Source organism: Arachis hypogaea, chromosome 4 (genome assembly GCF_003086295.3).
Source record: "Arachis hypogaea cultivar Tifrunner chromosome 4, arahy.Tifrunner.gnm2.J5K5, whole genome shotgun sequence".
Taxonomy (NCBI): Eukaryota; Viridiplantae; Streptophyta; class Magnoliopsida; order Fabales; family Fabaceae; genus Arachis; species Arachis hypogaea.
This window is the reverse complement of record NC_092039.1, coordinates 83,518,300-83,539,801: the sequence shown is the minus strand read 5'-3', so window position 1 is coordinate 83,539,801 and position 21,502 is coordinate 83,518,300. Positions and strand designations below refer to the sequence as shown.

General features: G+C 35.5%; 1 long non-coding RNA gene across 1 annotated transcript; it reads left to right on the top strand.

Annotated features, from left to right (window-relative positions):
• Window positions 1-1,446: 1,446 nt before the first annotated feature.
• On the top strand, window positions 1,447-5,137 carry LOC112796911 (uncharacterized). Its single transcript, XR_003199461.2, has 3 exons — window positions 1,447-2,338; window positions 2,446-2,559; window positions 4,935-5,137. It is a non-coding gene; the product is annotated as an uncharacterized lncRNA (long non-coding RNA).
• Window positions 5,138-21,502: the final 16,365 nt, after the last annotated feature.

Sequence of the window (21,502 nt, the reverse complement as noted above, 5' to 3'; positions counted from 1 at the left end):
CACATAGAGTTGTCTTGGTACAAGTATCCTCTAATGTGCATGGTATCATAAAGCTTCCAGGATCTTTAAGCTTCTCTGGTAAGCTTTTCAGAATGATTGCACTGCATTCTTCAGTGAGAAAAACTTTTTCAGTTTTTCTCGAATCCTTCTTATGACTTAAGATCTCTTTTATGAACTTAGCATAAGAGGGTATTTGCTCAAGTGCCTCTACAAACAGAATCTTGATTTCAAGAGTCCTGAGATAGTCTAAAAATTGGGCAAATTGTTTATCCTGTTCTGCTTGGCAGAGTTTCTGAGGATAAGGCATCTTGGCTTTATATTCCTCAACCTTAGTTACTGCAGGTTTATTTCCTACAGAGGTGGTTGGAGAAGCCTTCTTAGAGGGGTTACTATCAGCACTTGCAGGTGTCTGATCCCTCATTGGTGTTTGAACGCCAGGATTGGGGGATGGATGGGAGTTTAACGCCATATTTTCCCCCTTTTTTGGCATTTGAACGCCGGAACTGCACATGGACTGGGCATTTAACGCCAGTTTTCCCCCTTTTCTGGCATTTGAATGCCAGAAGTGGGCATCCACTAGGCGTTTAACGCCAATTCTTTACCCTTTTCTGGCGTTTGAACGCCAGAAGTATTCCTCTCAGGGCTCTTACTGTCCTCAAAGGGATTTTGGGCAGTGATTTGCTCATCCTCTGTCAATTGTTCCTTTCTCGGCTTTTTGCTGCTTTGAGTTGAGGTATTTAATGTCTTTCTACTCCTTAAATGAACAGCTTGGCACTCTTCTATTATCTATTTGGATAACTTCTGTTTTGTCTGATTTAATTGTTTTTCCATATTCTGGTTAGCATCTTTGGTTTCTTGTAGCATTTCTTTGAATTCTGCTAGCTGTTTTGTTAGAAAACATAATTGCTGATTGAGTTCCGCAACTTGTTCTGGAGGACTAAGTTCAGTGGATACTGCCTTAGTATAAGACCCAAAACCTTTGAAAAGTCTTTTTATGAGTAAGTCTCAAATCATATAGTTATTTATAGCCTTAATTTTAGAAATTATTTTAGAGATAATTAAGGCAATTTTTGATTTATTGGATTTGAGACGAGTTATGATTATTATCCAATTTTATAATTATTGGGTTATTTGCTATATTTAAATTATAAAGTTGATAGTTATGAAATAATAAGGATTTTATATGATATGGACTAAATAATCAATATTTTAATATATTGATATTGCTATTTTGGAAAATAGAGAAATTAATTATATTATTTCTAAATTTTGGATTTGGACATTTTATTAAAAATAAAGTGTGAAATTGATGAGAAAATAGTATTTTTATACACTATTATTGTTGGATTATAATTTATTTCTAATTACTACATTATACCTATTTTTAAGTGAAATTACAAAAATTCCCCTAACCCCAATTCTTGAAAATAAAACCCTAACCCTAAAACCCTACCTGGTTACCCGTTGTTTCCCAATACCCCAGCAGCCACAATACGCACGGTTTCCTTTCTCCTTTTCCATGAAAGGAAGGAAATAGAAGCAGAAAAGGAAATTGAGGGAGAAGGAAGAAGGTTCGCCGGCGTGGAGGGGGAAGGAGGCTCACCGCGCCACCAATCGTCCTTACCGTACCTCACCACAAGCTGCGTTCCACAACCGCCCATCGCATCCTCACTGCGCCGTCCTTGTCGCCGATGATGGAGAACCGAGAGAGAGGAGCGTGCAAGGAGAGGAAAGGGCCGTGTCTGGAGGCTTCCGTTGTCGTCCTCATTGCTGCGCCACCGTCGGCCCGCAATCGTGGAAGAAGCACAGTGCCGCTGCGGGTCTTTTTTCGTTGAACTCGAAGGAGGAGGAAGGCCGAGACCGGGTGACGCTGGGAGAGAAGGAAACGCGAGCTGGAGGAGCTGCGTCCAGTCGCTGCCGACGCGCCACCGACTGCCACGCCGAGGGTCCCTTTCCTGCTAGGTCTGCTGCCGTCAAGCATGAAGGGAAGAGGAAATGGCGTCGCGAGTTGGGCTGATCCTCGTACGGTCGTTGGATCTGACCGGAGAAGGGACCTGCATCTCTGTGATTCTGGCCTCCGGGAGTGTTCTGTGACTTCCGGGATCACCGCCGGAGCTTCTGGCCGAGCCTCAACTGCCAGGAACGCCGCTGCCGCCACCGAGCTCCATTGCCGATAAGGCTTTTAAGTTGAGTTTCCCTTCTATTGAGTTTCCTGGAACTTCATTCTCACTATGTGTGGTTCAGATCGCCGCTGCTGCTTGGGGCTGACTGCCAGGTTGCCGCCGAATCGGTTCGGAGACTGCCGCTGTTTCGGTTCAGCCGCTCCTTCTTCGGTTCGGTAAGCGTTTCGATTTGAAAGCCCTTTTGTTACTGTTTTGTTATCATACGCTGAGGTTGTGGCGTTAATTGCTGAGATTGAGTTCGGTTGTTGTATGTTGCGATTAGAGTTGTTGAGACTGTTGCGAAAGTGGCTTGGAGCTGAGGTTTTGGTTGCCGTCAGTTTGGTTTGAGACGAAAAGGACTTGATGAGGCATTTGGGTTATGGAATTACGTTTTGAGGTAGGGGCGCTTTCCAAAAACTATGTTTTATGTATTGGAATTATTACATATGGATACTGATATGAGATATTGTGTATTTGGTGATTGTATCTGCCTTATGTATTATCTGATTGACTCGAATGATTATGGATGTTGGTTTGGCTGAATTGTTGTGCGGCTTTGTGAAATGTAATGTTTTAAAGTTGATTCTTTAAAGATTTGAAATCTGAGTTTAATCCGCTGAGGATTGATTTGATTTGAGTTAATTGTTTTGATGATTTGAAAATTCGAATGCACTTTTAAATCAAGCCTGGTTTACTTTAATTAATTCGGTTTTGGACAAACGATTTGTTATTGAGCCGTTTCTTTAAAGCCTTGGAAATGAGTTAAATCGATTGATATTGAGTTAATTTTGAAATAGTATCCTTGAGATACGCCACTGAGGCGATTGTTGGATTTAGCATGCTTTGAATTGATTTTTGGTTTTGTGTTGCTGAAAAGGAATGAGGAACGGTTTAGTTAGGACCCGAACTTGATGGCAAAAGTCCAAGTTTTAGGGGAGGTGCTGCCGAAATTTCTATAAAATCTTAGTCTTGTTTGAAAGGTTATTTAAAAAGGGTTGGATTTGAGAAATTGTATTATTTGATTTACTAAGAGGATATTTATGTTTTCAAGCTTAATTTATTTAGTGAACTTTATGCGTTGAGTTTAGCTCATTTAGAAATGAACTATTTTTACCGTTTGAATCACTGAAGGAAAGAATGATGCTCTAATATTGATATCAATATAAAAAGGAGCTTTTAGTGATTTTTAAAGAAACCTATACTTTTGATTGAGTAATCAAGTTTGAGGCATTTTGGAAGAGTTAGAAAAATGGGGTCCAAAAAGAAATCTGAAAGCGGTTTGATTCAAATGAACCGATCCCGTTTCAACTAAGTTGATTTTTGGACCGGGTTGGAACTTGTGATTTTGTACGGTTCGGTTTCATAATAAATTCAGTTTTATTTACTTGAATCGAGAATCTATGATTTTAAGAGTTTCAATGAATTTTAAGGAATTGATGTAAGTTGATCTTCCCTAAAGACTTGGGACTCTGCCGAGAAACTTTTGTTATGAGATTCCACTATTGGGTGGGTGATTTTGGATACTTTGAAATAAATCATTAACTTGCCATGGTTTTTAGAAGTTTTGGAAAGAGAATGACGAGAGTGGCTTTGTTTTAAAAAAAAAAAAGGAACTCACCTTGAGTAAATTTGGCTTATGAGCCTGAGATGAATTGAGAAATGAGATCTTTAAAGCCAAGGCTGAAAAGAGTTGAAATTTGATTTCAAAGTGAAATGGCTTGAGAAAAGTGATTTATGGCTTAAATGCCGGTTTTATGAATTTTGTGATGTCGAATGGTAGAAGTGCTATTTTGTTATGAGCCGGAATGGCTGTGTATGCTATTGAACTATGGCTGATTGCCGAATGAGTTGTGAGCCGTATGGCTGATTATGAATTATGAATTTAAGCCGAAGGGCTGTATTTATTGATAAATTGGCTGGTTCTGGATTGAGACGTGAGCCGGATGGTTGAGATGGATGGTGATCCATGGTTGAGTACAATGCATGTATGTAATTGAATGAATTATGAATTTAAGCCGGATGGCTGAGATGAATGTTGTATGCGAGTATGCTTGTGTTTTCTCTCTAGTTGTAAGGGTGACAGGGCACCGATACCCTCTAATGGCAACAGGGCGCAGATACCCTCTAATGGCGACAGGGCGCAGATACCCTCTAATGATAATAATGCGCAACAGAGAGACTGTGTCCGGGTTAGCTACCGGACACGTCGGGTTGGCTTGGTAACCGACAGATGATATCATCAGCCACTAGGACATGCATGCATCATATGCATCTATGTGACATTGTTTGGGTATGCATATTGTACATGGTTTGCCTTTGTGATTAACTGCTAATTGTTCTACTTGCTGTAATTATTTGTTTGTGCTTGAACTCCCTATCTGCGTTTGCAACTGGGACTCTGTTGGATTGTGGTGATTTGATTGATGGTTGGATTGCTTGGGCCTAGGGCCGTGGTTGGATTGAGATGGACCGATGATTGATTCCGGTTTTATGTTTCTGGTTTGGAAAACTATGAAGGGCTATTTTGGTTCAATATAGATAAACCTTTTTGAAAGGCTTTTGATGTTTTGAGAATTGAACGGTTCCTCTTTCAGAAAGGATTTTCGACTTTACTTTTATTGTAAACTATTGTTTTTGAAAGGAGGCATAGGACGGTTATTAATCACTGGTATGGTTTATCTTCACGTATCCTATTACAGTAATTCCCAAAAACCCTCTACTGAGAACCCTTTCGAGGATGATGTTCTCACCCCTATATTTTTCCCCTTTCAGGAGATGGGCGCAGAAGTCATGAAGAGTTTATTTAATTGTTGTTGAGATGCTCTGTATTGCTTTAGATTATTATTTTTGTACCCTCGCCTTTACCTTGATATATTCTGTAAGAGGGATAAGAATTGTATTGGGTAATATTTGTAGTATTATTTATATATATGTATGTATATATATATGGATGTACTCTTGATGAGCTTTTGTAAGTTGTATGGTATCTATGGATGTATGTTATCGAACGAAAGTAATTTTGGAGCGGTATTATGGATTAAAGTTTTAAACAGGCTCATATTTTAGTATTAAATAGTATAAGTGTTGTCATAATGTCCGAGCTATCAGAGTTACGCAGCCGGAAGCGTGAGCTTTGGTAGTTAGGGTGTTACATTATGGTATCAGAGCAGTCCTTCCTGTAGAGCCTGAGGAATGGACCAACTATGCTTCAGTTGCATACTCTGAACGTTTGTCACGTATTAGGTCTTGTCGAATGACGAGAATTAGAGCTGTATGCACATGACGGTCTATTGGTTAACGCTGTTAGTCTTGCATTGCATGATTCTTGGTATTCAGTTTGGCCGTCTTAATACTAGTGAATTATGTGTATGAAAGTACTAATTGGTTACCATAGATAATATACGAGTTTGAGTAAAGCGAATCGCGGGTTTTGGGAACGTTAGAAACTATTTCTCGAGACTATTCAGTTGTGTATCTTGGATTTTGTTCGAGTCGACCTATTTTTTTTTATGTCCTAACTTGAAGTTTTTGGTTACTAATCCTTTTGAAAAGTAGCTTGATTTTTCAACTTTATTTCTCTATTCATATGCATTCCTGTTTGAACTTAATTGCATATGCTTGGTTGAAATCCTTGTTGTATCTACCTTTCTCTGATTGAGTTCTTCTTGATTCATGTATCCTTTGATACGACTTGGAACTTGTCCTTTTGCGCTGTGCATTTTAACTTTGGATTCCGAGTCCATTAATAGAGAAATTGTTGATTCAATTTTCCTCTTATTTAACAGTGATTACAACCAATTTTGAGATTTTATGAAAATTGCTATTTAATAGATATATACTTATCTATACATGAAATTTTGAAGATTTCTCATACCGCTTAGCAACTATTTATCTTTTATACCTCGGCTGTATTTTTACTGGTTTATGGAACTGCATCTACCTTAAATTACAATTTGACTTTCTAGCAATTTTACTATAGTTCCAATGCACATCTTCATTTGATTATGTATTTGGATATTTTTTTCAAAATTTTGGAAAGGAAAGCTTTTTCACTTTTATTCCGGTTGAGTTTCGTTTAATAAGCTTTTACTTAACTTATTTTGAATTGGGTTTGATTTAGCATGCTATATGGTTTATGCCATTGTTGTTCTTTTTGAAAATGTTGGACTCATAGCTTTCTTCTTATGAACGGACTAAATTCTTTATTAAACCTTTCATCTCTATGAATGTCATACTTGACTTTATTTTTAACTAATCTTTTACATCTTGTAAACATTACCATTGATCTTGGTTTTTCCTCTCTTGTGAATCTCACTCTTATGTGAGTCAGCTTGATTTGTTTCAATTTCGTGCATCGTTTATCCTCTCATTATCCTTACAAGAGTTTTTAGTCAAAGGTTTATCCTTGAGAAATTACTAATGATTGAGTTGTCCTTTCCTATGACTTTTGTGTTCTTTTGGATCAACTGAAAGCTTGTTTGATGTCGCATGCCTAGTGGATCTTGTTTTAAATACCTTGGTTTAAGATCTTTTCTTGTATGGTTTGACTCATTTTAAGTACATCCTAATTTTCGTGAATGCCTTTCTGAGATGGTGATTTCAAGTATACTTTTGGAGTCTTGTTTTGAATTTTATAAAGCAAATTGAACTCCCTTTGAAGAAGTTACAAATCGAACTTATTTTTCAGTTGCTTGATTATAATTGAAATCATTGTTCAATATTTGAAGAAATTGCTTTAAAGTTGACATGCGCTATTTTATGAGGTTTTGAAAAGTTTCCTTGTTTAATAGAAAACCGGTTCATTTGTAACGCACTACTTATTTCCTTTACCAAATTGTAAGCAAACTTTTATCTCAGAATTTTCTTTTCCAAATAGAGCTTAACTTTCTCTTTTGACCTTGCTAAGATTTTTATACATGCTTGTTTGAATATGGGCTTTGAGAATTTTTGAACAAGCAATTGATTTTCCTTCCGAGTTTTATGATTGCTTTTGGTTAAATTGTGCACCTAATTGTCTTTCTAAAATATTTGAGGAAATATTTTAGCTTTTAGCCAAACTTGTGAGCACCTTGTTTTTAAAACTCTGCATAATCTACTTCAACATGAGATTGAATTAGACCAAGCCACGTTTATGCTTTTGTTACTCTCTTAAGGATAGTTATTGTTTAACTTATCTTTTAGACTGCGAAATGATTTTTCCGCAAGTTTTTGATTCTTTTATGAACAATGTATCCGGGAGTATTTTTAATCGTGCTCTTGAGTTTTATGAGTTTTATCTTGGGTTTGAAATATTTTCTTCTGTAAACATCATGCTTCCTCGACTTAGCTTGAGTTTGTTTCAAACTGATGCGCTGGTTTTCTTCTTATTGATCCTATTGGATTTCTTTGATTCAAGGGTCATCTTTGAGGTTGTCAATTGAATTGTGTCTAGCAAACTTCATTGCTTGAGTATCCTTGGGCATCTGGGATTGGATACATCCTCTCAAATCTATTATTGCTATCCTTGACATTTGACTCTCCTTTCTAAATCTTGTATCCTTCTGAGTAGACTCGAGAATTATTTTGATATCACGTGCAACTTGTAGACGTAGTAATGTGATGCGTTAGTTCTTTAAGACGTGATATGTGTATATGGAAAGTGAAGCGATAGGTGCGTAACGTTATGATGAGTTGTGGGTGTTTTGTCCCTTGAAAACGAGTTTGCAGGTGTTAAGCTCATGATTGGCTATGAAGTTGTAAAGTGCTTGATGGAGTTGAAGAGTTGAAGCTTTGAGGTTGAGATGAGATTAGTGTGCAGATGTTGAGCACGTCGTTGTAACCTCATCCTGTTTTATAACCTTCAATGCCTTGCTTTACTACCACACGCTTGAACCATGACATCTTTTGCATTTGAGCCTATCTTGTAATGTTTGCTTTGCAACCATATTCCTACCTTTGTATCTTTATGCATACGACCATCCAAGTATTTGAAAATCGTATATAAGTCTATATGTTGAGATATTTTTGCTTATTCTTGAAATGTATTCAAGGGTGAACTGTTATGAAACTTTTTTCGTTTTATATCTATTTTCGAGGGCAACAATTTTTATAAGGTGGGTAGAATGTAAGACCCAAAACCTTTGAAAAGTCTTTTTATGAGTAAGTCTCAAATCATATAGTTATTTATAGCCTTAATTTCAGAAATTATTTTATTAGAGATAATTAAGGCAATTTTTGATTTATTGGATTTGAGACGAGTTATGATTATTATCCAATTTTATAATTATTGGGTTATTTGCTATATTTAAATTATAAAGTTGATAGTTATGAAATAATAAGGATTTTATATGATATGGACTAAATAATCAATATTTTAATATATTGATATTGCTATTTTGGAAAATAGAAAAATTAATTATATTATTTCTAAATTTTGGATTTGGACATTTTATTGAAAATAAAGTGTGAAATTGATGAGCAAATAGTATTTTTATACACTATTATTGTTGGATTAGAATTATTTCTAATTACTACATTATACCTATTTTTAAGTGAAATTACAAAAATGCCCTAATCTCAATTTTTGAAAATAAAACCCTAACCCTAAAACCCTACCCGGTTACCCGTTGTTTCCCAATACCCCAGTAGCCACAATACGCATGGTTTCCTTTCTCCTTTTCCATGAAAGGAAGGAAACAGAAGCAAAAAGTGAAATTGAGGGAGAAGGAAGAAGGTTCGCCGGCGTGGAGGGGGAAGGAGGCTCACTGCGCCGCCAATCGTCCTCACCGTACCTCACCACGAGTTGCGTTCCACAGCCGCCCGTCGCATCCTCGCTGCGCTGTCCTTGTCGCCGATGATGGAGAACCGAGAGAGAGGAGCGTGCGAGGAGAGGAAGTGGTCGTGTCTGTAGGCTGCCGCTGTCGTCCTCACTGCTGCGCCACCGTCGGGCCCGCAATCGTGGAGGAAGCACAGCGCCACTGCGGGTCTTTTTCCGTCGAACTCGAAGGAGGAGGAAGGCCGAGACTGGGTGATGCTGGGAGAGAAGGAAACGCGAGCTGGAGGAGCTGCGTCCAGTCGCCGTCGACGCGCCACCGACCGCCGCGCCGAGGGCCCCTTTCCTGCTAGGTCTGTCGCCGTCAAGCATGAAGGGAAGAGGAAATGGCATCGCGAGTTCGGCTGATCCTCGTACGGTCGTTGGATCTTACCAGAGAAGGGAGCTGCATCCCTGTGATTCTGGCCTCCGGGAGTGTTCTGTGACTTCCGGGATCACCGCCGGAGCTTCTGGCCGAGCCTCAACCGCCGGGAACGCCGCTGCCGCCACCGAGCTCCATTGCCGATAAGGCTTTTAAGTTGAGTTTTCCTTCTATTGAGTTTCCTGGAACTTCATCCTCACTGTGTGTGGTTCAAATCGCCGCTACTGCTTGGGGCTGACTGCCAGGTTACCACCGAACCGGTTCGGAGACAGCCGCTGTTTCGGTTCAGCCGCTCATTCTTCTGTTCGGTAAGCATTTCGATTTGAAAGCCCTTTTGCTACCGTTCTGTTATCATACGCTGAGGTTGTGGCGTTAATTGCTGAGATTGAGTTTGGTTGTTGTATGTTGCAATTAGAATTGTTGATACTGTTGCGAAAGTGGCTTGCAGCTGAGGTTTTGGTTGCCGTCAGTTTGGTTTGAGACGAAAAGGACTTGATGAGGCATTTGGGTTATGGAATTGCATTTTGAGGTAGGGGCACTTTCCAAAAACTATGTTTTATGTATTGGAATTATTACATATGGATACTGATGTGAGATATTTTGTATTTGGTGATTGTATCTGCCTTATGTATTATTTGATTGACTCGAATGATTATGGATGTTGGTTTGGCTGAATTGTTGTGCGGCTTTGTGAAATATAATGTTTTGAAGTTGATTCTTTAAAGATTTGAAATCTGAGTTTAATCCGCTGAGGATTGATTTGATTTGAGTTAATTGTTTTGATGATTTGAAAAGTCGAATGCACTTTTGAATCCAGCCTGGTTTACTTTAATTGATTCGGTTTTAGACAAATGATTTGTTATTGAGCCGTTTCTTTAAAGCCTTGGAAATGAGTTAAATCAATTGATATTGAGTTAATTTTGAAATAGTATCCTTGAGATACGCCACTGAGGCGATTGTTGGATTTAGCATGCTTTGAATTGATTTCTGGTTTTGTGTTGCTGAAAAGGAATAAGGAACGGTTTCGTTGGGACCCGAACCGGGTGGCAAAAGTCCAAGTTTTAGGGGAGGTGCTGCCGAAATTTCTATAAAATCTTAGTCTTATTTGAAAGGTTATTTAAAAAGGGTTGGATTTGAGAAATTGTATTATTTGATTTATTAAGAGGATATTTATGTTTTCAAGCTTAATTTATTTAATGAACTTTATGCATTGAGTTTGGCTCATTTATAAATGAACTATTTTTACCGTTTGAATCACTAAAGGAAAGAATGATGCTCTAATATTGATTTCAATATAAAAAGGAGCTTTTAGTGATTTTTAAAGGAACCTATACTTTTGATTGAGTAATCAAGTTTGAGGCATTTTGGAAGAGTTAGAAAAATGGGGTCCAAAAAGAAATCTAAAAGCGGTTTGATTCAAATGAACCGGTCCCGTTTCAAATAAGTTGATTTTTGGACCGGGTTGGAACTTGTGATTTTGTACGGTTCGGTTTCATAATAAATTCAATTTTATTTACATGAATCGAGAATCTATGATTTTAAGAGTTTCAATAAATTTTAAGGAATTGATGTAAGTTGATCTTCCCTAAAGACTTGGGACTCTGCCGAGAAACTTTTGTTATGAAATTCCACTGTTGGGTGGGTGATTTTGGATACTTTGAAATAAATCCTTAACTTGCCATGGTTTTAGAAGTTTTGAAAATAGAATGCCGAGAGTGGCTTTGTTTTAAAAGAAAGGGAACTCACCTTGAGTAAATTTGGCTTATGAGCCTGAGATGAATTGAGAAATGAGATTTTTAAAGCCAAGGTTGAAAAGAGTTAAAATTTGATTTCAAAGTGAAATGGCTTGAGAAAAGTGATTTATGGCTTAAATGCCGGTTTTATGAATTTTGTGATGTCGAATGGTAGAAGTGCTATTTTGTTATGAGCCGGAATGGCTGTGTATGCTATTGAACTATGGCTGATTGCCGAATGAGTTGTGAGTCGTATGGCTGATTATGAATTATAAATTTAAGCCGAAGGGCTGTATTTATTGATAAATTGGCTGGTTCTGGATTGAGACGTGAGCTGGATGGCTGAGATGGATGGTGATCCATGGTTGAGTACAAATGCATGTATGTAATTGAATGAATTGTGAATTTAAGCCGGATGGCTGAGATGAATGTTGTATGCGAGTATGCTTGTGTTTTCTCTCTAGTTGTAAGGGTGACAGGGCACCGATACCCTCTAATGGCGACAGGGCGCAGATACCCTCTAATGTCGACAGGGCGCAGATACCCTCTAATGATAATAATGCGCAACAGAGAGACTGTGTCCGGGTTAGCTAACGGACATGTCGGGTTGGCTTGGTAACCGACGGATGATATGATCAGCCACTAGGACATGCATGCATCATATGCATCTATGTGACATTGTTTGGGTGTGCATATTGTACATGGTTTGCCTTTGTGATTAACTGCTAATTGTTCTACTTGCTGTAATTGTTTGTTTGTGCTTGAACTCCCTATCTGCGTTTGCAACTGGGACTCTGTTGGATTGTGGTGATTTGATTGATGGTTGGATTGCTTGGGCCTAAGGCCGTGGTTGGATTGAGATGGACCGATGGTTGATTCCGGTTTTATGTTTCTGGTTTGGAAAACTATGAAGGGCTATTTTGGTTCAGTATAGATAAACCTTTTTGAAAGGCTTTTGATGTTTTGAGAATTGAACGGTTCCTCTTTCAGAAAAGATTTTCGACTTTACTTTTATTGTAAACTGTTATTTTTGAAAGGAGGCATAGGACGGTTATTAATCACTGGTATGGTTTATCTTCACGTATCCTATTACAGTAATTCCCAAAAACCCTCTACTGAGAACCCTTTCGAGGATGATGTTCTCACCCCCTATATTTTTCCCCTTTCAGGAGATGGGCGCAGAAGTCATGAAGAGTTTATTTAATTGTTGTTGAGATACTCTGTATTGCTTTAGATTATTATTTTTGTACCCTCGCCTTTACCTTGATATATTCTGTAAGAGGGATAGGAATTGTATTGGGTTATATTTGTAGTATTATTTATATATATGTATGTATATATATATGGATGTACTCTTGATGAGCTTTTGTAAGTTGTATGGTATCTATGGATGTATGTTATCGAACGAAAGTAATTTTGGAGCGGTATTGCGGATTAAAGTTTTAAACAGGCTCATATTTTAGTATTAAATAGTATAAGTGTCGTCGTAATGTCCGAGCTATCAGAGTTACGCACCCGGAAGCGTGAGCTTTGGTAGTTAGGGTGTTACACTTAGCCTCTTCTTTCATGGAGGACTCACTACTTAAGTACGGATGCTGATTTCTAGCAACTATATCTATGAGCTCTTGAGCTTCTTCAATTATTTTTCTCATGTGTATAGATTCACCTGCTGAGTGGTCTAGAGATATCTGGGCCTTTTCTGTAAGCCCGTAGTAGAAGATGTCTAACTGCACCCATTCTGAAAATATTTCAGAGGGGCATTTTCTTAGCATCTCTCTGTACCTCTCCCAGGCATCATAAAGAGATTCATTATCCTCTTGTTTAAAGCCTTGGATGTCCAACCTTAGCTGTGTCATCCTTTTTGGTGGGAAATATTGATTCAGGAATTTGTCTGACAACTATTTCCATGTTCTTATGCTGGCTTTGGGTTGGTTATTTAACCACCTCTTAGCTTGGTCTTTTACAGCAAATGAAAACAGCAATAATCTGTAGACATCTTGATCTACTTCCTTATCATGTACTGTATCAGCAATTTGTAAGAACTGTGCCAGAAACTCAGTAGGTTCTTCTTGTGGAAGACCGGAATACTGGCAATTTTGCTGCACCATAATAATGAGCTGAGGATTTAGCTCAAAAGTGTTAGCTCTTATGGGGGGTATACAGATGCTACTCCCATATGAAGCAATAGTGGGGTTAGCATATGACCTCAGAGTCCTTCTGGATTGTTCATTTCCACTTAGGTCCATGATGGAGAAAGGGAAATGATGTGGATTGGAGATAGAAATATTATATTTATTATTAAAAAAATTTTTTCTTTTTTTTAGAAAACTAAAAATAAAAGAAGATAAAATAAAATAAAATAAAATAAATGAAAGATTTTGGGTGAGGGTTTTCGAAAAAAATAAAAAGAGAAAATTGAAAAAGAGTTTGTTTTGAAAAAGGTTTAAGAAGAAAATTTTAAAAAGTTAAAATTTTTTACTTGACTAACAAGAACCTACCAAATTTAAAAAATTTTGACTAAATCAACTAAAGGAATTCGAAAATTATGAGTGAATAAGGGAAAAGATATTTTTTAATTTTTTTGAAATTAATAAGGAAAGAGAAAAATAATAAAAAGACACAAAACTTAAAATTTTTAGATCCAATGCTCCTTATTTTCAAAAACTTAAAGGGAAAACACCAAGAAACACCAAACTTAAAAATTTTAAGATCAAAACACAAAAAAAGAGACTCAAGAACACTTTGAAGACTAAGAACAACAAAAACATAAAAATACCAAGAACACTTTTTGAAACATTTTTAAGGTAATAACAACACAAGGAATACCAAACTTAAAAATTTTTATACTCTAGGCACTAATAATTTGAAACTACATAGGAAAAACAAGGAAAGACACCAAGCAAGAAAATTCAAAGATCAAATAAGGAAAAATTGAAAGAAAATAACCACATGCAATTGACACCAAACTTAAAACATGAAATTAAACTCAAAGAAAATTAAAGATTAATAAAGAGAACAATCCCCGACAATGGCGCCAAAAACTTGGTGCACAAAATTGTTAATCACACTTTTCACAACTCGTACAACTAACCACCAAGTGCACTGGTCATCCAAGTAATACCTTATGTGAGTAAGGGTCGATCCCACGAAGATTGTCGGCTTGAAGCAATCTATGGTTATCTTGTAAACTTTAGTCAGGAGATTAATAATGAAAAGAGTTTTGTTTGTAAAAAGTAAAAGAACATGAAATGAATAATACTTGTTATGCAGTAATGGAGAATAGGTTAAGGTTTTGGAGATGCTCTGTCTTCTGAATCTCTGCCTTCCTACTGTTGTCTTCTTCACGCACGCAAGACTCCTTCCATGGCAAGCTGTATGTTGGTGGATCACCGTTGTCAATTGCTACCATCCGTCCTCTCAGTGAAAATGGTCCAACTACAGGTTCCGTAGGGCTAATCATCTGTCGGTTCTCACTCGTGCTGGAATAGGATACATTGATCCTTTTGCACACTGTCACTTCGCCCAGCATTTGTGAGTTTGAAGCTCGTCACAGTCACCCCTTCCCAGATCCTACTCGGAATACCACATACAAAGTTTAGACTTTCTGGATCTCAAGAGTGCTGCCAATTGATTCTAGCTTATACCACGAAGACTCTGGTTCCACAGATTTGAACACTCTGTTGTTAGGAGAGGCAATCAAACTCGTGAACTAAGAACCTAAGAGATACACACTCAATCTAAGGTAGAACGAAAGTGGTTGTCAGGCACGCGTTCATAAGTTGAGAATGGTGATGAGTGTCATGGATCATCACATTCATCATGTTGAAGTGTGAATGAATATCTTAGAATAGAAACAAGCGTGATTGAATAGAAAATAGAAATAATTGCATTAATCCGTCGAGACACGGCAGAGCTCCTCACCCCCAACCATGGGGTTTAGAGACTCATGCCGTAGAAGATACAAATTCAGATGTAAAATGTCATGAGGTATAAGATGAATCTCTAAAAGTAGTTTTTATACTGAACTAGTAACCTAGGTTTATAGAAAATGAGTAAACTAAGATAGATAGTGCAGAAATCCACTTTCGGGGCCCACTTGGTATGTGTTTGGGCTGAGCATTAAAGCTTTCACGTGCATAGGCTACTCCTGGCATTAAACACCAGCTTTGGTGCCAGTTTGGGCGTTTAACTCCAACTTTTATGCCAGTTCTAGCGTTTAACACCAGAAAATGGTAAAAAGCTGGCGTTTAAACGCTAGTTTGCGCTATCAAATCTCGGGCAAAATATGAACTATCATACATTGCTGGAAAGCCCAAGATGTCTACTTTCCAACACAATTGAGAGCGTGCCAATTGGGCTTCTGTAGCTCCAGAAAATCCATTTCGCGTGCAGGAGGGTCTGAATCCAATAGCATCTGCAATCCTTTTTCAGCCTCTGAATTAGATTTTTGCTCAGGTCCCTCAATTTCAGCCAGAAAATACCTAAAATAAAAAAAACACACAAACTCATAGTAAAGCCCAGAAATGTGATTTTTGCATAAAAACTAATAAAAATATACTAAAAAGTAACAAAAGCATACTAAAAACTATATGAAAACACCACCAAAAAGCGTATAAAATATCCGCTCATCAGTGATATAATGGTTTCGGTCTCTGATAGGAATAAAGATTTACCTTTTGGTGGAAAGGTGGTCGTTCTTGGTGGTGATTTTAGACAGGTCTTGCCAGTTATTCCAAAAGGTTCTCGTGCTGAAATTGTGATGGCTTCGATTAATTCTTCTGTCCTCTAGAAATACTGCGAAGTTTTGTGTTTGACAATAAATATGATGTTAACAATCGGATTGGAACAATCAAATGCTCAGGAGTTAAGGTCATTTTCAGATTGGATACTTCAAATTGGTGAAGTTTGATACGGAACAGTGGTCAATGATAAACTTTTTGTTGATATTCCTTCTGATCTAATCATTCCTGTATTGAAAAATCCAGTGGAAGATATTGTAAATACAATCTATCCAAATTTGGTTTTGTGATCCAAATTTTTTTCCAGGATAGGGCAATTTTGGCTCTGACTATTGACAATGTTGAAGAGATAAACAATTATATAGTTGACTTGTTGCCCGGTGAGGAGAAAATTATCTCGGTGCTGATTCGACATGTGGTAGCGATGTCTATTCTGATGTTGATGTTGATTAGATAAATATTGAATTCTTGAATCAGATTATGTGTTCTGGTCTACCTAATCATTCATTGAAGTTGAAAATAGGGGTCCCTATTATTTTGTTGAGGAATATTGATCCAGCTGGGGGTTTGTGTAATGGGACTCGACTTGTTGTGCGAGATCTAAGGACAAATGTGATCGGTGCAGATATTGTTTCTGGTGCGGTTATACCGTTTAAATTCCAACGCCGGCAATTCCCGGTTTCTCTGTCGTTTGCGATGACAATCAACAAAAGCCAGGGTCAAACATTATCAACAATCGATTTGTTCTTGCGTTGTCCTGTGTTTTGTCACGGTCAACTTTATGTAGCTCTTTCCCGAATTAGGAATAGAAATGGTCTTAAGATTTTACTTTGTGATGAAGGATTAGTTGATCCTACCAGGACTGAAAATATTGTATTTAAGGAAGTTTTTGATAAGATATAATGTAGTTTCTTGTTATATCTTCCAATCTTATCTGTGTAATTTATAGTTTTGTTTTGGTCTATGTTTTCTTTAGAGAGGGACATCTTCCTTGGGGTATGTCTAAAATCGTCTCAACCATTTTCTGTCCATTAGATGCACCATCTTTTATGAATCATTAGATTCTATTAAATGAAAATGAAACGATGTTATGAAAGAAGAGTATTGATATGCTTTATAAATATAGAATATATTAGTATATATTAGCATACGCGATGTTTCATCTCTAATGTGGAGAGCTTTCCGCATTTCAGGCCCGCTGACATCCAAACTGGACGTTCTTCTCCAGCGTGGCTTCTCCTCAGGAAGGGTGAATGTGATCCTCTTTGCTTTTGCCGTCAGCTGTCTTTTGTCGTGATTCCTTCGAGCAAGCTCCCTTTTTCACGGATTTAGTTTATCAGGTAATCATCAAATTGAATCCTATCCCCTTTGTTTTCATCTCCTGATTTGCTTTCCTCTTCCCTACCAAACGTTGTCTACAGCCTCTGTTTCTTGGGACTTTGGTTCCTCATCATTCATTGTAGGTTAGGGATTTTCCCATGGAGTCTCAAATTGAAGATCTGCAATCAATCAATCAGGTACACTCTTCTAGTCCCTTTAGTTCCAAACCTGTTTTTCTTTTCTTTATTTTTCTTTTTCTTCATTGTGTATATCCTTGTGGTCAAATTTTGTATCTGTTACACTGTTAATCCAGATTTTACTATCTAGGGTTTGTGAATCTACTAATTTGTGAATTCTCTATCTAGCTTCGTATGTTTCTGGGTTCATGTTCTTATTTACATTCTTTGGAAGATGCTGTTAATTTGAATATGGTCTATGAATTGGATTCATCTTCTTCATTACATTGTTTGCAATTTGGTGTTAATTTGATTATCATTTCTACTTTTTCCCACTGTTGAATTTTTTGTTGTATGTGGTTTGTCTATTTTATCAATTTTTTGGTTTTTATAATGATTACAAAGATGAAATTTCTACTTATGTTTTCTTATATTTATGGATCATGGTTTGGTTTTGTGAATCATTGTCTAGGTATGGGGTTTCTACCAAATCTACTTCCTTAGTGGTAATGTGATTGGTAGAGTTTTTCCAACAAAGTGAGTTTATAGATCCACCCTCTCCTATTCGAGTTTTGCATTCCCATTTTCATTTTGATTCAATAATCCATTTGAATTGTTTGTTATATTGTTTAATTTCATTTTTGTATTTTTTAATAAAAACTATTTTATATTTCATCTCTTGCATTTCATAGACATAAAGTTGTTTGCACTGAATTTCATAGGTTCATTGAGAAAGGAATGGGTTTTGTGACACCAAGTTGGAATCACGGTCCTATGTTATCTTCCCTTGAAAATATCTTTTGAACATATAATGATGTTCTGTATCTTTTTGGAAATATTATATTTTATTTAAAAACTTGATTATTTACTTTTCTAAATTTAATATTTTTTCAAAAAAGATATAAAGAAACTATATTGTTAATATATTAATAAAAATAAAATATGACCATCTTATTAATGAAAAATAATTATTTATTTTTTATAGAAAGAAAAGTCAGATGATACCAATGAAAATTTGATTTTAATGTGTTAAAAAATTTTATTTTAATCTAAATTAGACTCTGTCCATACAATTTTATTTTATTTTGGTTATTTCTAAGATATATATTTAAGTAATAAACTACAAGTAAAGGAGTGTGGAGTAAAATTGAAGCTCAAGAATAAAGTAAGAATCATTAACAATAGCATACGCGTGGTTTCATCTCCGATGTGGAGAGCTCTCTGTGTTTCAGGCCCGTAGACATCCAACCTGGACGTTCTTCTCCAGCGTGGCTTCTCCTCAGGAAGGGTGCATGTGCTCCTCTCTGCTTTTGCCATCAGCTATCTTTTCTCACGATTCTTTCACGCAAGCTCCCTTTTTTGCGGATCTAGTTGATCAGGTAATCATCAAATCGAACCCTAGCCCCATTGTCTTCATCTCCTGATTTGCTTTCCTCTGCCCTAGCAAACATTGTCTACGGCCTCTGTTTCTTGGGACTTTGGTTCCCTGTCATTCATTGCAGGTTAGGGATTTTTTCATAGAGTCTCAAATTGAAGATCTGCAATCAATCAATCAAGTACACTCTTCTGATCACTTTAGTTCCAAACCTGTTTTCTTCTTCATCATTTTACTTTTTCTTCATTGTGTATATTCTTGTGATCAAATTTCGTATTTCTTACACTGTTAATCCAGGTTTTACTATCTAGGATTTGTGAATCTTTTAATTTGCAAACTGTCTATCTGGCTTTGTATGTTTCTGGGTTCATGTTCTTTTTTACATTATTTGAAAGTTGCTGTTAATTTGAATATGGTCCATGAATTGGGATCATCTTCTTCATCTAATTATTTACAATTTGGTGTTAATTTGATTATCATTTCTGCTTTTGCTAGCTGTTGAATTTTTTGTTGTATGTGGTTTCTTTATTTTATCAATTTTTTGGATTTTATAATGATTACAAAGATGAAATTTCTATTTATGTTTTCCTATATTTATGGATTATGGTTTGGTTTTGTGAATCATTGTCTAGGTATGGGGTTTCTACCTAATGTACTTTCTCAGTGGTGATGTGATTGGCAAAGTTTTTTCAACAAAGTGAGTTTATAGATCTACCCTCTCTTATTCGAGTTTTGAATTCGCATTTCCATTCTCATTCAATAATCCATATGAATTCTTTGTTATATTGTTTAATTTCATTTTTGTATTTTTTAAATAAAAACCATTTTATATTTCATGTCTTTTATTTCATAGACATAAAGTTGTTTGCGTTGAATTTAATAGCTTCATTGAGAAAGGAATGGGTGTTATGACACCAAGTTGGCATCACGGTCTTGTGTTATCTTCCCTTGAAAATGTCTTCTGTGCATATAATGATGTTCTGCCATATATTATGTATCTTTTTAAAAATATTAAATTTGATTAAAAAATTTGATTATTTACTTTTTTAAATCTAATATTATTTTTTCCAAAAAAAAGAAAGAAATTATATTGTTAATATATTAATAAAAATAAAATATGACCATGTTATTAATGAAAAATAATTATTTATCTTTTTATAGAAAGAAAAGTCAAATGATATCAACGTAAATTTATTTTAATGTTATAAAAAAATTTATTTTAATCTGAATTAGACTCTGTCCATACAATTTTATTTTATTTTGTTATTTCTAAGATATATATTTAAGTAATATATATTATTAGTAGTAACTTTTTTATAATGTCATGTATCAATTTTCCTTGGCACCTGTTTACATAATTTGTAATAAATAAAAAAATACAAGTTAGAATATAACTTTTTAATTTAATTTTGAATAGTTGACCACGTAAAAATTTATTCAAAAATAGCTTAATAGTTACCCGTTAAGAAAAAATATCATCAATCATAGTTATTTTAAAATGATCATGCAGGTTCTATGTATCAGTTATTCTTGGTGCCTTCTGTCTTCTTTTTTTATTATTATTTAGGCGAAATTTTAATTTGATGTTTAATATTTTAAATATTTATTTTAGTTCAAAATAATTTTGTACAAGTTTAATATTATTTTAGTCTTAAATTTGATACAAATACTTTGTATTAGAAAAGCATAATAACCAAAAGTTTTAGTAATGCTTTTTTTCTCTCTACAAGATATCTCAAACAACTAACCATCAATCATCAGTACTCCAAAATCAACTAAATTTTGAGTACTCTGGGCAACCTGATAGTTCTTGGAATATGATGTCGTTTCATATTCGGTGTGGAGAGCTCTCTGTGTTTCAGGCCTGCATACATTCAAGGTGTACGTTCTCCTCCTGCGTGGCTTCTCCTCAAGAAGGGTGCAGGTGGTCCTCTCTGCTTTCGCTGTCAGCTGTGTTTTCTTTTGATTCGTTCACGCAAGCTTCGTTTTTCATATATTTTGTTTTTATGTATTTCATATTTAATTGTTTTAAAATAAAAGATTCTATTACTATTTTAAAGTTTTTGTATTATAGTATTGTTGTTTAAAGTACTTAATTATGTACTAAGATATTATGTATTTATTAGAGTCTATCAATGTTCTCCTTTTATATTAACCTTTGATTTCTATGTAATATAATCTAATGGTCTATACAAATATGGTATATTATATAAGTACATAATTGTTGTTCTCATTTAAGATATAACCTATTCTTTAGTGAATAAAATTGATGGTTCATATTTAATTTTCATTTCTTTTTTTGTTTAAAAAATCAATTTTTAAATACAGTTATTTTATTCAATATCAAAAGTTAATTCACTATATCTTTTTGAAAATATTAACTTTTATTATAAAACTTGATTATTTACTTTTTTAAATCTGATATTTTTTTTCAAAAAAAATATATTGTTACTATTTTGTATTTAATTTTTGTGAATTTATCCAAATCGCAATTGATTTTGTCTTTTTTTTACTTAAAACATATTTCTTTTGACAAATGAATCAGATTTTTATTTCTTAAAAAAATCAATTCAAAATGTTTTTTAATACATTGAATTTGCATAAAATTAAAAAATTAAATATGTAAAATTATTGATAAGTTTTTTTAGTATAACTCTAAAAACCCTTGGTTGCAGTGTTTTGTTTTTATTAATATAATCTTCTCAATTAAACCATAAACTTAATTAAAGTGAGGTTATTCTAATTTTTATTCAGCTAATTCATCACTTTCACTTGATTAGGAATCCTAAAAGACGTTACTACCTCATCCCATCTCCTCTATCCCT